At 35.1% G+C, this 15,140-nt stretch overlaps 1 long non-coding RNA gene across 1 annotated transcript; it reads left to right on the forward strand.

Annotated features, from left to right (window-relative positions):
• Positions 1-3,420: 3,420 nt before the first annotated feature.
• On the forward strand, positions 3,421-4,236 carry LOC114928262 (uncharacterized). Its single transcript, XR_014925444.1, has 5 exons — positions 3,421-3,487; positions 3,591-3,683; positions 3,780-3,872; positions 3,969-4,061; positions 4,158-4,236. It is a non-coding gene; the product is annotated as an uncharacterized LOC114928262 (long non-coding RNA).
• The last annotated feature ends 10,904 nt before the right edge of the window (positions 4,237-15,140 follow it).

The following is a 15,140-nucleotide window of genomic DNA, read 5'->3' on the forward strand; positions in this document are numbered from 1 at the left end:
CGAACAATTAGCGAGAGATCTGTTTCGCGACAATTACATTAAATGACGATTCGAGAAATAGAATATATAAAAATGCTCATGCTTTTAAAAAATGCGTTGATTTCGTTTTTTATAAAAATAATATCTTGACGTAGTTTTATGCGAATAACTCTGTTTCTGTATAGTTTTAGTATATTGACAGTTATGAATAATTGATTGTTAATTTCTATTAATCTTTAATTTTAAATGATGCGCTGAAGAAGGTTGAAAAAGGCAACCGAAACGTTCGAACTTTTTTGTCTAATATTTTATGTTATTAAAATTTTTTTTCCACAAATAAATATTAATAAAAGAACTTAATTAGCTCTTATTGCCTTTTATATGTATATTAATTTTTAAAGAGCTGTTACAAATTATATTGATTTATATAATCAAATATTTATAAGCGAATCTTATTCACAAGAAATTAATGTGCACTTTTATTATAGAAATAATTACGTTATCTTATAGTCTCAATTTTCTCTTTATAATGTAAAGTTCTTAGTTAAAATCTTATTTTTTGTGTTGTATTTGTTGTGTAATCAGAGCATAAAACACATTCGTTTTTGAAAGCTCTGAGAATCTCATTTTAAAAAAATCGGATAATTGCCAGTCTCGTTAATTGAAGCGCCGCAGGGATCGTTACGTTTACGGTAGAATATTCTTCTGTCTCCGACAGTTAGCCTAGTTAACCGGCTGATCTTTCCTCTCTCGTAAAAATACAAGAAGTCCCGCTTTTGACATCATCCGCAGTCACGGTTTTGAAACGCAAGACATTGCGTTCTTCATCACCCTTCTCGCGTTTAAATGTGTGAAATAATAAATATAAAAAATCTAATTAATCACCAAGTTCGAACAACGTTTATATCATCCGAGCAGAGATTGCCTCAAATCATTGGTATTCATTTTTCGGGCTCTGAATATCGAAGGATGCCTTGTGCAAAAAGCAACATTCTGGTTTACTCAGCACAGTGTTGACGACCGCGGTGAGGTGTCGTGCGTTCTCAAAGGAGGAAAAGCCCAGATCAACTTTTCCCGGCAATCGATGAAGGTCGGATTGCCTTTGCGTAGCGCCTTCGATTTTCCTCGGGAGAAAACGGATTTCGGATGGGATCGGGGAAAAGGGCCGGGCATTTCGTAGACGCGAGAAGGGAGGTGAAATTCGAAACCGCCTTCGGAGCGAATTGCCTCGGGTCGCGCAAGGTTCCCCTTAAATCGCACAAAGAGCCCCCAGACGAAAGTGTCGCGATGAAAAGCCCCGAAAGAGTCTCGAATCAACGTGCGTCGTCGCGGCGGGCAATCGACGTTCGCGAACGAACGACACACGACGACAACTCGTTCGTCGGCTTCCCGACAAAATGCCTTCGGGCGATCCCGGTTTTCACCTCGAATACCCTGTGCCGATTGTCGATGCAGTCGAGCGATCGCTCGAATTCGAGAAAAGCGCGAGTCCTCTCGACGAAAGCAGAGTCTCGCTTCGTTATCCGAGTCCCGCGGGATCGACGGTAAATGCGTGTCCTCTCCCTTTAGGATTAAATTGTAATACACATATTGTATACAATATTTCAAATAATAAAAAAAGATCGGGATGACATAAAAGTTTGATGTGAAATAAATTTTAATCTAAAAAAAAGCGTTGTCGTTTTTTCGTTGAATGATCAAATATCAATGTGGAGTCGAGACGAATCTGGGTTAAACCGTCGATCAATATCGGTTGTTTTTTCCAAGTATAGTGATCTAAACCAGGCTGACACGCTCAGTGTCACAGCGCTCTCTCTCTCTCTCTCTCTGCTCTTGAGAGCGCGTCTGCTTTTGATACGCGCCGAGTAGAGGCCGAAAGTCACGCGGATCCGCGCAGCCTAACCGGAGGATCTGCATTTGAAGCGAAATGTCGAGGCTGAAGAACGCGTTTCAACAGCGATGTGTATCCTCGAGCGACCGCAATTTTTGTCTCGTCCAATCAAAATGCCAATTTCAACTGCGGCGACGTGATTGCCGCCCGGCGCGGCACGCTCGCACGGCGATCAAGCGCGGATTTTCGCGCGGGTTTTACGCTTTTCCGCGGCGACCGCGTGTCACTGTCAGGGCCACCTCTTGAACACTGTGGTGATACGCTACTGGCAGAATCGTTTGCCCGTGACGCACCGAATATGAAATGCGCCGCCGAAATTAACCTGCTCGTCCGCGCGCGAGATGCTTTCTCGCGGTTTTATTCCTCTCGTAGAATTGCGCGCGATTCGCGTGACACGTTTACGGATATCTTCCATTTCGAGCGGAGATCGATATATATATATATATATATATATATATATATATATATATATATATTTGCGTATGGGCAAAGAAAAATTAAACTGCATATCTAAATTTACGCACTCGATGGATATTTTGAATTCAAGATATTTAACGTGGAAAATTGCACGTAATGTGACATATCATTAAATTTTCGTCAACGGTAAAATAAGTTCGCCGCACCGGAACGAAGAAATAATTATATCTGTGTATAAACATATATTCAAACGTTAATTTGATACGATTGAACAATATTACACGAGGTATTACTTCGAGATTAATGAAGTCGTCAATAATTTTATTTCAGTTTTGCCAAAGAAGATCATAAAGAAAACAGAAAGAGTGGCGACATATTGACGCACGTTACTATTATGGATTTTAAGAAATAATTATATCTGTGGTAAACATATATTCAAACGTTAATTTGATACGATTGAACAATATTACACGAGGTATTACTTCGAGATTAATGAAGTCGTCAATAATTTTATTTCAGTTTTGCCAAAGAAGATCATAAAGAAAACAAAAAGAGTGGCAACATATTGACGCACGTTACTATTATGGATTTTAAGAAATAATTATATCTGCGGTAAACATATATTCAAACGTTAATTTGATACGATTGAACTTTGAACAATATTACACGAGGTATTACTTCGAGATTAATGAAGTTGTCAATAATTTTATTTCAGTTTTACCAAAGAAGATCATAAAGAAAATAGAAAGAGTGGCGACATATTGACGCACGTTACTATTATGGATTTTAAGAAATAATTATATCTGTGGTAAACATATATTCAAACGTTAATTTGATACGATTGAACTTTGAACAATATTACACGAGGTATTACTTCGAGATTAATGAAGTCGTCAATAATTTTATTTCAGTTTTGCCAAAGAAGATCATAAAGAAAACAGAAAGAGTGGCGACATATTGACGCACATTACTATTATGGATTTTAAGAAATAATTATATCTGTGGTAAACATATATTCAAACGTTAATTTGATACGATTGAACTTTGAACAATATTACACGAGGTATTACTTCGAGATTAATGAAGTCGTCAATAATTTTATTTCAGTTTTGCCAAAGAAGATCATAAAGAAAACAGAAAGAGTGGCGACATATTGACGCACGTTACTATTATGGATTTTAAGAAATAATTATATCTGCGGTAAACATATATTCAAACGTTAATTTGATACGATTGAACTTTGAACAATATTACACGAGGTATTACTTCGAGATTAATGAAGTCGTCAATAATTTTATTTCAGTTTTGCCAAAGAAGATCATAAAGAAAACAGAAAGAGTGGCGACATATTGACGCACGTTACTATTATGGATTTTAAGAAATAATTATATCTGCGGTAAACATATATTCAAACGTTAATTTGATACGATTGAACAATATTACACGAGGTATTACTTCGAGATTAATGAAGTCGTCAATAATTTTATTTCAGTTTTGCCAAAGAAGATCATAAAGAAAACAGAAAGAGTGGCGACATATTGACGCACGTTACTATTATGGATTTTAAGAAATAATTATATCTGCGGTAAACATATATTCAAACGTTCATTTGATACGATTAAACAATATTACACGAGGTATTACTTCGAGATTAATGAAGTCGTCAATAATTTTATTTCAGTTTTGCCAAAGAAGATCATAAAGAAAACAGAAAGAGTGGCGACATATTGACGCACGTTACTATTATGGATTTTAAGAAATAATTATATCTGCGGTAAACATATATTCAAACGTTAATTTGATACGATTAAACAATATTACACGAGGTATTACTTCGAGATTAATGAAGTCGTCAATAATTTTATTTCAGTTTTGCCAAAGAAGATCATAAAGAAAACAGAAAGAGTGGCGACATATTGACGCACGTTACTATTATGGATTTTAAGAAATAATTATATCTGCGGTAAACATATATTCAAACGTTCATTTGATACGATTAAACAATATTACACGAGGTATTACTTCGAGATTAATGAAGTCGTCAATAATTTTATTTCAGTTTTGCCAATACTCGAGATTAAGAAGTCGTTCAATAATTTTATTTTCAGTTTTGCCAAGGCAATCATAAGAACCAGAAAGAGTGGCGACCCCCATATTGACGCACGTTACTATTATGGATTTTAAGAAATAATATATCTGCGGTAAACATATATTCAAACGTTCATTTGATACGATTAAACAATATTACACGAGGTATACTTCGAGATTAATGAAGTCGTCAATAATTTTATTTCATTTTTGCCAAAGAAGATCATAAAGAAAACAGAAAGAGTGGCGACATATTGACGCACGTTACTATTATTGGATTTTAAGAAATAATTATATCTGTGGTAAACATATATTCAAACGTTCATTTGATACGATTAAACAATATTACACGAGGTATTACTTCAAGATTAATGAAGTCGTCAATAATTTTATTTCAGTTTTGCCAAAGAAGATCATAAAGAAAACAGAAAGAGTGGCAACATATTGACGCACGTTACTATTATGGATTTTACGAGTGGCTCGTGAAAAGGGGTAACGGAAAAACTGCGGAAAAACGCAGGAATTCAATCTCGGCATTTTCGGGCAAGGTTATACGAGCGCATTTCCGCGACGGGACGGCCGATTCCAAGAGGAGCGGCACCGAATCAATCCCGACGAGTCGTACGACTCGAGTTTTATTCATGCGGGTGCACTCGTACACGCGTTGGAGTAATAAACCTGTCGCTCACAAGGTAAATCAATGTACCCATCCTGTCGAGACGACAGTGGAGAGCGCATCGATTTTGGCGCGAGATTAAAGTTGCTAGACCCGAAGACGGAGGAGGGAAGCAATTTCCACTTGCAGCAAAGGTGCAAAGCGCGCGATTCCGTTCGTGCCCGATGGAAGACGAGCAAGGCGGGCGGAATGGTATTCCGTAATGGAATCCGGAAGGATCCGATGGGATTTCGGATCTTTGCAAAGATCCATACGACCGATAATCTCCGCAAATTCGTAAAATGTAACAGAAATTCACATATACATATCACATTTTAACGAAGCTCTCTCTCCTTCTCTCTCTTTCTCGTTTACCACACACATGTGGTGACAAAATTAAGTAAATATATTATTAATAATTTTACTAGTTTTAGTTTGCCAAATTTAGAATAACTCATATCTTGGAATTTTCATGCAGATAAAATTATAATTATATATATAATCTCGTATGAGTTTTCTGAGAAACTTATAAAAACTATATAATTAATTAATCGGTGCATTATAAATTATGGAGGACATTGCAGATTACTGAGGAATCTATTTAAAGAGCTTCACAAGCGTATCTATGACAAGCTGGAGTAAATCGTAACAGCGACGTGAAACGTGGTACTTCTCTGACCTGGGGTGAGGCTACACACGAGCATTGTATTCATATTCTAAGGGTGTTCCATTACAATGGTCTCACTTGACCGAATATTTCGGGCGAAATTCGTACACGTCGGTCATTGATCTTCCTCGTTATCCTTTTCCAACGTTTGCGAATCAATCCGATATTTATCGGATAAAAAAAAATATTCGCATTTGATTTATATTATGTCAATATTCGACAGTTTACAAATGTACGTGTGATAAAGATTTATATAAGATATAATTTTAAAATTCTGTAATCACACATTTATATACATATAAAACCACGTACTACAAATATTGAAATATTGCGAAAAATGATTAATTTGACATTACGTTAATCTATAGTTTGCTATAAAAATAATCAAGCTCACACTATAATATGCATGAGCATATATGTATGTTGTAAACTTTTTACAAAGGTATCTTTTTATAAAGCATAAAATCTTCGTTAACTGATGCTTGATAAAACATCTAACAATTTGTGACAACTTTTAGCAAGCTTTTTATGAAAAAAAATTTTAATTTAGAAAAAGCTTGCGATATTTATACATTAAATTTCATGACATCGAAAAATAAAATCGGATTATTTGCCGTCGATTCTTTTATAAAGCATACAATTTTTATAAGCTATTCCTTCATAAAACAGTTAGTAATTTGCGGCAAGTTTTAGCAAACGTTTTATAAGAAACTTTTTCTAAATTCAAAATTTCTTATAAAACGTTTGCTAAAACTTGCCGCAAATTACTAACTGTTTTATGAAGGAATAGCTTATAAAAATTGTATGTATATATATATATATATATATATATATATATATACATTAAATTTCATCACATCAGAAAATAAAATAAAAGTATTTGCCGTCGATTCTTTTATAAAGCTTCAAATCTTTGTAAACCATCGCTTCGTAAAACACTTAGCAATTTGCGGCAATTTTTAGCAAACTTTTTATTTAAAAAACCCTGAATTTAGAGAAAAAGTCTGCGACATATATACATTACGTTCATCGAATCGAATTCACGACATAAATAAAATCGGAAGTATATAATTTTGAGAGTGCGCTTTCGGACCACCGGGTATGGAAGCTGGAGGAAGATCCCACCGGCAATTTCCAGGCATAAACGGCGGACTAAGCGGTAGCGGACGGTATCTATTAGACGTATATCAATATAAGATCTTGTAGAAATCGCGAGCTAATGGCCATATCGGCATGCGCGGCATATGGCGGCTAAACGCATCTCGAATCTTTCTTATGGCGCAAACGAGGAAGCGGGAAAAGGGGAAGAATGAAGAATAGAAGCAAAGGCTGGACGGGCTCTAAAGAAGATGATCGTGATGAAGCAGCGTGTATACGCGAGTACGTGCTCTCTTCGTACGAGCGCTTATAGGAGTGTGAGATATTATAGTCCCGCCGTTATTATATCGTTCGTCTGCACACAGACGAGCATCATATATAATCGTATACGTATATGCACGCACATTAATTCGTATAATTGATTATAATAAAACGCACGACAAACGCCGCTTGCGTTCTTTTAAGTCGGCGATTTAGCATCGCGTGTCACACCTATCTTTACTGACAAGTAAATCTATTCAAGTGTTGCACTCCGATTTTTTTTTTCAAATTTGACATAAATATGTATCTATCAAAAATATTTGACTCGTATTTTTTTTATTTGTACCCGCGGGTAATTAATGTACTTTCAATCCTCCATCATTATAAGTTCAACAAAAATGCATAAGAAAGTTGATGTAAGATATAAAAGTTTTTTGGATCGCTATGATTATGAATGTAAAGTAAGATTTACAAAATTATTTGTTCAAATAATAAAATGTAAGAGATTGAATATTGAATGGGTATTAACAAATGAAAAAATATTTCAGTAGTTCTACATTTGTCAAATTTGAAAAAAATCAAAGTGTAACACGTCAGTAGGTTTACTTGTCAGTAAAAAGTAATAAGTTCTGACATTTGGTAACTAAAGAGAAAATAAAAGAGAAAATTTAAGTTTAATCGCACAAGGTGATCGTCAGACTCGATGCTGAATCGTATGATTCTGTGATGACTCAGCTCTCGGGTTGTGAGTTAGGTTTCGCCGTCAGATGGCGACCGCTACGCAGAGTGATACTTTTGCAGTAGTGAGGGTCAGTCTCGCGCAAGACGTGCAGCGTGGCGGACGTGTGGAGACGCGCGAGTCTAATGGAACCGCAGGTACTTTGATCGAAAGATTCTTGTAAAATATTCTATTTATTCGTATTTGCTGTTAAAAATTTTAATTTTGCATTTTTATGCATATGCATTGTAATTTTGAATTTTTATCAAAAAATAATATAACCACTTCGTGCGTGTAATTGTACATATTCGATTAAATTACACGAAATGGGAAAGATATACACGTTCCTAGCATCTTTTTTTCTCTATAGTTCGTGCTATAGAATATAAAATATACGCGACTTGAAATCGTTTGGGTAATCTCGAAACTTGATACGATGATTAAATTTTAATATTGTACGTAAGATAAGTGAGATGAAAAAATTAAACAAAAATCTCAACAAGTCGACAACTTTTACATATAAAACGTATAAAATCGCGTTTGATATGTCTGTACAATGCAACCGAGAGAATTAACGATCGAAACGTTCGTTATTATCTTTTCTTTTAATGCGTTAGATATCAAACGAAGGTTTTAACGAGCAAAGTTTAACGGCGCGCAGGCTACTGAAAGAAGAAACGAAGAAAAGAATCGCGCGCACGAATGTAGGATGCACTTTGGAAATTTCTGGGTATATGACTAGTTTGGCCCATCTCGCCCGACGGTTATGAAGTTGGAAGCTGCACGGCCTCGCAGCTGGCGCCGCCCTTTACCCCGTTGTTCCGTCTCGCCCCGTGTTCAACTTTCCTCATTTACGATAATGTATGACCGACCATTAAGAACGGGGCCTAGCCGGGGCTTAGCAAAGGGCAGGTAACGCGGATCTGTGCAAGGTGTCTCCGTTTTCGAGGAAGAAATTAGCGGGGACTCGTACCACGTTCGGCTTCATGACTCGCAATCCTATAATCCAACTTCGAGTGCAAATAAATCACGTGAAATTAGATGAAATGAAAATAAAGTAGAGAAAAGAGAGCGAGGGCTAATAGCTATGATGATATTGGTAATGAGAACTTAAATTCCTATTTGGATGAAGAATGAACACGTGTCAAAGAGTCGAGAATCTCTCCAATGTTTCCTCGTAATATTTAATAAATGCTTCTACGAGCGTATCATATAATTGCGCAATGATAAATTTTAGTTACTGAACAGCTTGCTGTAAAGTTTAATTTAATTAAATTTCACATCATTTACCTATTGTTTAAATAGCATTAAAAAACAAATTTATTTTACTACGAAGTAAAATCAAAATGCATATAATAATGTAAGAATCTAAAATATTTTCTCATACTAGATTATATCGTGGACATGTTCCAATAAACTTATTCACACACACGTATACATACATGCGTATTTCGGATATATTCCACGATTATAATTGCGAAGTTCTAAACAATCGCAATACTAATCAGATGCAATCTCCAATTATCGCGTACAGTCACATGCCTACATGTTATCGATCCAAAATTTCCAAGAAATGTAAGGGTGAATCCCTGAGGGAGGGTCTGCCGGACGTAATAACCTCGGGGATCTCCCGGAAGAGGCAGTACGAAATTTACGATAATCAGCCACCGTGATATCGCAAGCTTGCGGATGTGTGGATCTTCATGCATAGGAAGTTTCAACTCGGCCAATGGGACAAGAGATCGATTATCAACGGATGAAGCATAATAACCGGCAATTAGAGAAATCCGCCAAATAGGATTTCTCCGATCACGAGGTAAACAAAATATAATCCATATCTATTATCTATTCTATTTAATATAATCTATGCATTATATAAATTTAAATATTTATCGAAACATATTTTTGCACACATATGAACATATATACACGTCATTTCATTTAAATTACTAAATTATTGAATTATAATTTTTGAATGTTCAGAAAAATATAAAAAAAATGTCTATTAAGTTTGATAAACGTCACTATATTCATAATAAATATTATATAATTATACATATTAAATAAAATGTAAATAATTATATATATGTGTAAATTTTCAATTATATCAATTAATTTGTCCAATTTTAAGAATAAAAGAAATACATTTGCAAATCGAGAGAAATCATCAAGTAAATCTTAGTTTTCTCTCGTAGTATAATGAAACTATTATCTATCCCATTTATATCGATTGACGAAACGTTTCCTTTTTTCACACGCTTCCCCTCGTTTCGTCTCGACTCTTCACACACAAACACGATTTCGCTCAACATCCTTCTCTGTAGTTCGTGTCCCATGGGTAGCATTCAAGCGGAATAGTTACACTTGTTCTTCACAGCCAAAGAGTTCGACCGGCTAAATAATTAGGTTAACCCTTGTTGACTCGTCGCTTCGAATTACCGCCACGATAACACACGTCGAACAGAGGGAAAAGTCAACCGGAAAGTTTATTTTGATAATTTATTAATATTTGACATAAATATTAGTTGCCGAAAAACTATAAGCAAAATAAAATCATGAGCAAAAATATTTTCTAAACTAAAAATTATACAATTTTATTTTATTCAACAAATATTTAAAAAAAAAACTTGATAACAAAAATACTTTCACATTTTATAAAAATTCTATATAGAAAAAACTGTTCTTAAATATAATGATTTGTATTGCACATTCATAAAGTATTATTAAAAATATTAAAACTATAATAAAATATATTATAAATTAATATTATATAAATCTTTTTATATTTTAATTTTTTTTTTGAAATTTAATTAATGCAGATATCCGAAGAATTAATTAATAATAAGCCATCAGCAAGTCGTTTCTCGTAACGGACTTGTTGATCCCTCGGTGAACTAATTTCGCTGCAACAAGTTTGGCGTTCTGCAGCCCTGAGGAAACAAGACGCTAACACGCAATTTATTAAAACTCTCTTATGGCGCCTCCTCTCTTCCTCTTCTTCCCGACTGACCTCGTAAATTGTTGCAGATGGGTTGGAGATAGACTGCGGCTTGCAAATATAGCTTGTCGGCACGGTTAATAGAAAATTAGCGTGGCTAATAGCGCGTCGGCGTCGACGTCGGCCGAAGAACGGGATGCTGTCATTTGTGCCGGAAAATCGAGTCGCCCGGTTAAAGTGCCTTTTAACGCGATTCCATGATCGAATTCGGGGGCCGGCATGACGAAACCTACTTTCGACATGATTGTCTCGCTGGCCGACTATCCCCCGCGTCGAAAGAATTATTAAATCGCCGTTCGCCATTTAACAGGGCGAGCCGGAGAACATGTTATCTCTTGAAAGGTTGCAAATTATTATTGTCCCGGGCATGATTTTATTAAATCGTGGTCACTGTTGCATTGAAAAACTCGTCGCAGAAAATTTCGTATTCAGGAGGGTACACACTTTGCGAGGCGCGATAACTGCGTGTGTGTCTGTATACAGAACGTCACAAGTCACAACATCACTACATGAATAAAATTATTAACGCGCTTGCGAGCGAAGATGAATTTATGGTTCATATTTTTTTGACAAAATGTCTAAAATTTTTAATTATAGAGATATTTAATATTAAAAGTTAGAAATCCCTACGTAATGAGAATAAGTTATTATATTATTCAAATATTTATATAATCTCATATAATATCATATAAATTATAATATACACATTTAATGAGATAAACCTTTTTTCTTTCTCTTGCTATTTTATTTTCCAAATACGTAGGTATATAAAATAGAGTAAAAGTGAGAATTAAGAATTCAATCTTTCCTAAAATAACTGATATTATAAATAATATACACATGACATGGGTCATGTTTGCATACTTGATGACCAGTTCGCTTAACGTTCTTGGCGGATGAAGTTTAGGGACAGTTAGGCACTTGAGTACACGAAGCCTACTAATTCCGTCGCTTGTAAACGGCTTTATCGTCCTAACTTCTCACGGCGTTGCTTAGAATATCCCTTGTATTATGCACGACTAGATGCAATAATTATATCGCTAAGTATATATTAACGAGATAGATTAGCCATTCCAGAGCGCTTCTCCTTCGCATATATGTGCACGTTAATATTGCAGAATCTCTGGATGTAGAAATTGTACGACGGATTTGCCAGGAATTGTTCGCCATGATTCATAATGTAAAATTCTTAAAGTGTTCTCATTCGCGAGGATCGCGAAATGAGCGCGAAAAATTAATTATCTTGAATTTTCTATTGACATTAATTCTGCAGAAAATTTAAGACAATTAATTTTGAAAACATGTTTTCACGAGATTAACGCATCTTTTCGCAAATTGATCACGAATTAGACGTTACCAAAATAATTTAACAGAAATTTTGCTGCAAAAATAATTAAAAGTTCTAAGATTTTTAAATATAATTTGTAACAGCTCTTTAGAAAATTTTAATCTACAAATAAAAAGCTAATAAGAGCTAAAATAAGTTCTATATTGGAATTATATTTGTGAAAAGATTTATAACATAAATTATTAAATATTATACAGAAGTAAATTCGATTCGTCGTACGTTTCGGTTGTCTTTTTCAACCTTCGCTAATTGTTCTGTTAGAAGGTCGGTTGCGAATCTCAATATCAGCCATTGTTAATATGTCTATAAATTCATAAGTATACGAAAAAATTAACATTGAAGATAAGTAAATCTGTATCTGTAAGTATACCTGTATAATATTTAATAATTTATGTGTTATAAATCTTTTCACAAATATAATTCTAGTATAGAACTTATTTTAGCTCTTATTGCCTTTTTATTTGTAGATTAAGATTTTTAAACTAACGACATTTCAAATAAATAATATAATGAAGAATATATAATATTTCAACGTGTTTATAGACCGAGGTTGACTCTTGATAACAAAAGTATCCACGTTAACTCGCAAATCGCGTGAAATACGCATAAAGCGATCGCTCGCAGAAAATATCGCGCGACGAAAGAAAGAAGGTAAAAAGTCGAGAGTTCGGCGGACGTAGGGTGTGGGTGCATGGCATCGCGGTGCAAATGCAAAGAGCATCTAGAGTCGGGGACGACTATGGGAAAGAAAGAAGAAGCGCGGCGCGAGAGCGCTCGCGTGGAACGATGATATTTGATTTATGCGCGTCGTGGGCCGCGGGCCGCAAAAGAAATTATTGTAACCAAGATTTATTTCGAGCTCTTTACTGTCACAACACCGACTTACCGGCGGTAATATCCCGGCCCGCCCAGGCCCGTTTCGAACGCTAAGTACAAGCTCGTTGGATAAAAGTCCATTATTGAATGGGGACCAGTCCCACCGAAGGCGATGGCGATTATTTAATGCCACGGAGTCGGGTGTTAAATTGGAATAGATTGCGCCGCTCTCTCGCTTTCTCACCCCTTCCTCTCTTTCGCGATCTTTAATAACCGACCGACGACCGATGCGTTTTGTGTCGCGTCCGGTCAAGTTAGAATGACGATGCGCCAAGACGGTCCTTTCGGGATATCGAGACGATTTATTAAAGATCGAATGCAAGGTGATCCCGTCTAATGAAGATTACAATTTGAAGGTAAATGTGTATTCGACATGATAAATGGTTTGTTAATCATTCAGAACGGAATGTTACATCTTTTAAATTTCGAAGAATCATATGAGAAAAAGCAAGAATGAAACAAGAAAAGAAAATTAAAGTAAAAAGGATATAAAAAAAGATCTAATAGATAAAATTATTTTGCATTTTATTGCCCAATAAAATAAATTTTAATTACATATTATAATTTTCTACGTTATAATTATGCTTCTTATTTTATATTTATTTAAAAAAAAAACTATTTGTGTATAATTCATACTAATAATATTTTTCATATTAATAGTATTTTCTAAAATGCATTTTATCATAATATTTCTTATACGCACACATATATATAAAGATATTATCCTAACATAATTTATGTATAATTTTAGACAAGGCACATACATACTGAAGAGTTAATCTCGATTATACTATAATTATATAACATATATACCCCTTATATATACATATATACTATCGTATAATTTTAACATCTCTACCTCTAAACTATCGTTTTGCTAACTATTAACATGTATCTCTTATAAATATATAAACGCTCCCACGATGAAAGCGCGAACGAATTACTAAGCGGTGAAAGGTCGACGACGAGTTTTCATTAAAAGACGCTATTTAATCCCGTAGTATTACGCGATCAGCATGATCGCAATTAACGAAATGATAAAGTGCGTTCGGCCGACGCAAGAAACCGGCGGGCACGCAAAACCGGAAGAAAATGTATCGATGTAGCAATTTACGTTACGACGTAACGGCGGATCGCGTAATATCATGAGCTACAATCGACGTGTTAGAACTTACGCGGATAATGCGTACGTATTCACGATTCGCCGTATACGATCATCGTATATTCGCGGTAAACCCTTCGGGTCTCGACTTTTACGTGTCCAGAATTCCCGAGACGAATCCGCGCTAAGAACTTGCACCTCCTGAACATACCGGGTGAATCCAACAACAATCTGATCGAGCGGAAACTGTATGTGTGTGATATTTTATAAAAAATTTTATTAATTCTAAATATTTAATAATATATTATATTAATGCTTTCCTAAAATTGTAAAAATTACATGCACACATTTCTACCATATATTTATATATTATTGGATAAATTAAATTATTCCACGCATATATGTATGTATACGCATACAAGTGAGATTTAATAAATTTAATTAAAAATTATTCCGTGTAATTTTATCTGAATAAATATCTCTCTATAAATCTAATTTATATATCTTCCGCCTGTAAATGCTCGTTGGCTCGCAAAATTCGGGGAATGCGATAAATTAAAATACTTGAAGTTGAATTAAATTTCACGGGCTCGTCGAGATTTGTTAATTATGAGAGTCGCGCGATTCCGTAATTTTTTTTTTTACAAAAAAATGGCGACAGAGGAAAGCAATATTGCAAACGGCAATTTTAATAGGTCCGTGTCGAAGGTCTTCGCGTTTTCCTCTGTTAACGAAGTCGAGACAAGGTCTCTGGTTAGTGCGAGGAGCAGCTGCGATTCCTTGGACGACCATTTCGGATCGCGAGCCAATTTTCTTCGCGAGCTTAGTCAAGATTAAATTAGACCATCCGTTTCGCCGATTGGTCCTTGTCCGCTCCTTCCCTCCATTCCGGTTGTGCTTTTCGGTATCAATCTAAACGCTATTCGACAAATCTATCCTATCATGCTACAAAATATTTGTCTGTGTAATGTACAATGTAAATATATTTCGCATAGCGTTACTATGTATTTATCAAACGGTAATAGTAAAAAAACGTTTCAAT

Source organism: Nylanderia fulva, unplaced genomic scaffold (genome assembly GCF_048542155.1).
Source record: "Nylanderia fulva isolate GAGA-0341 unplaced genomic scaffold, ASM4854215v1 Scaffold4, whole genome shotgun sequence".
Classification (NCBI taxonomy): Eukaryota; Metazoa; Arthropoda; class Insecta; order Hymenoptera; family Formicidae; genus Nylanderia; species Nylanderia fulva.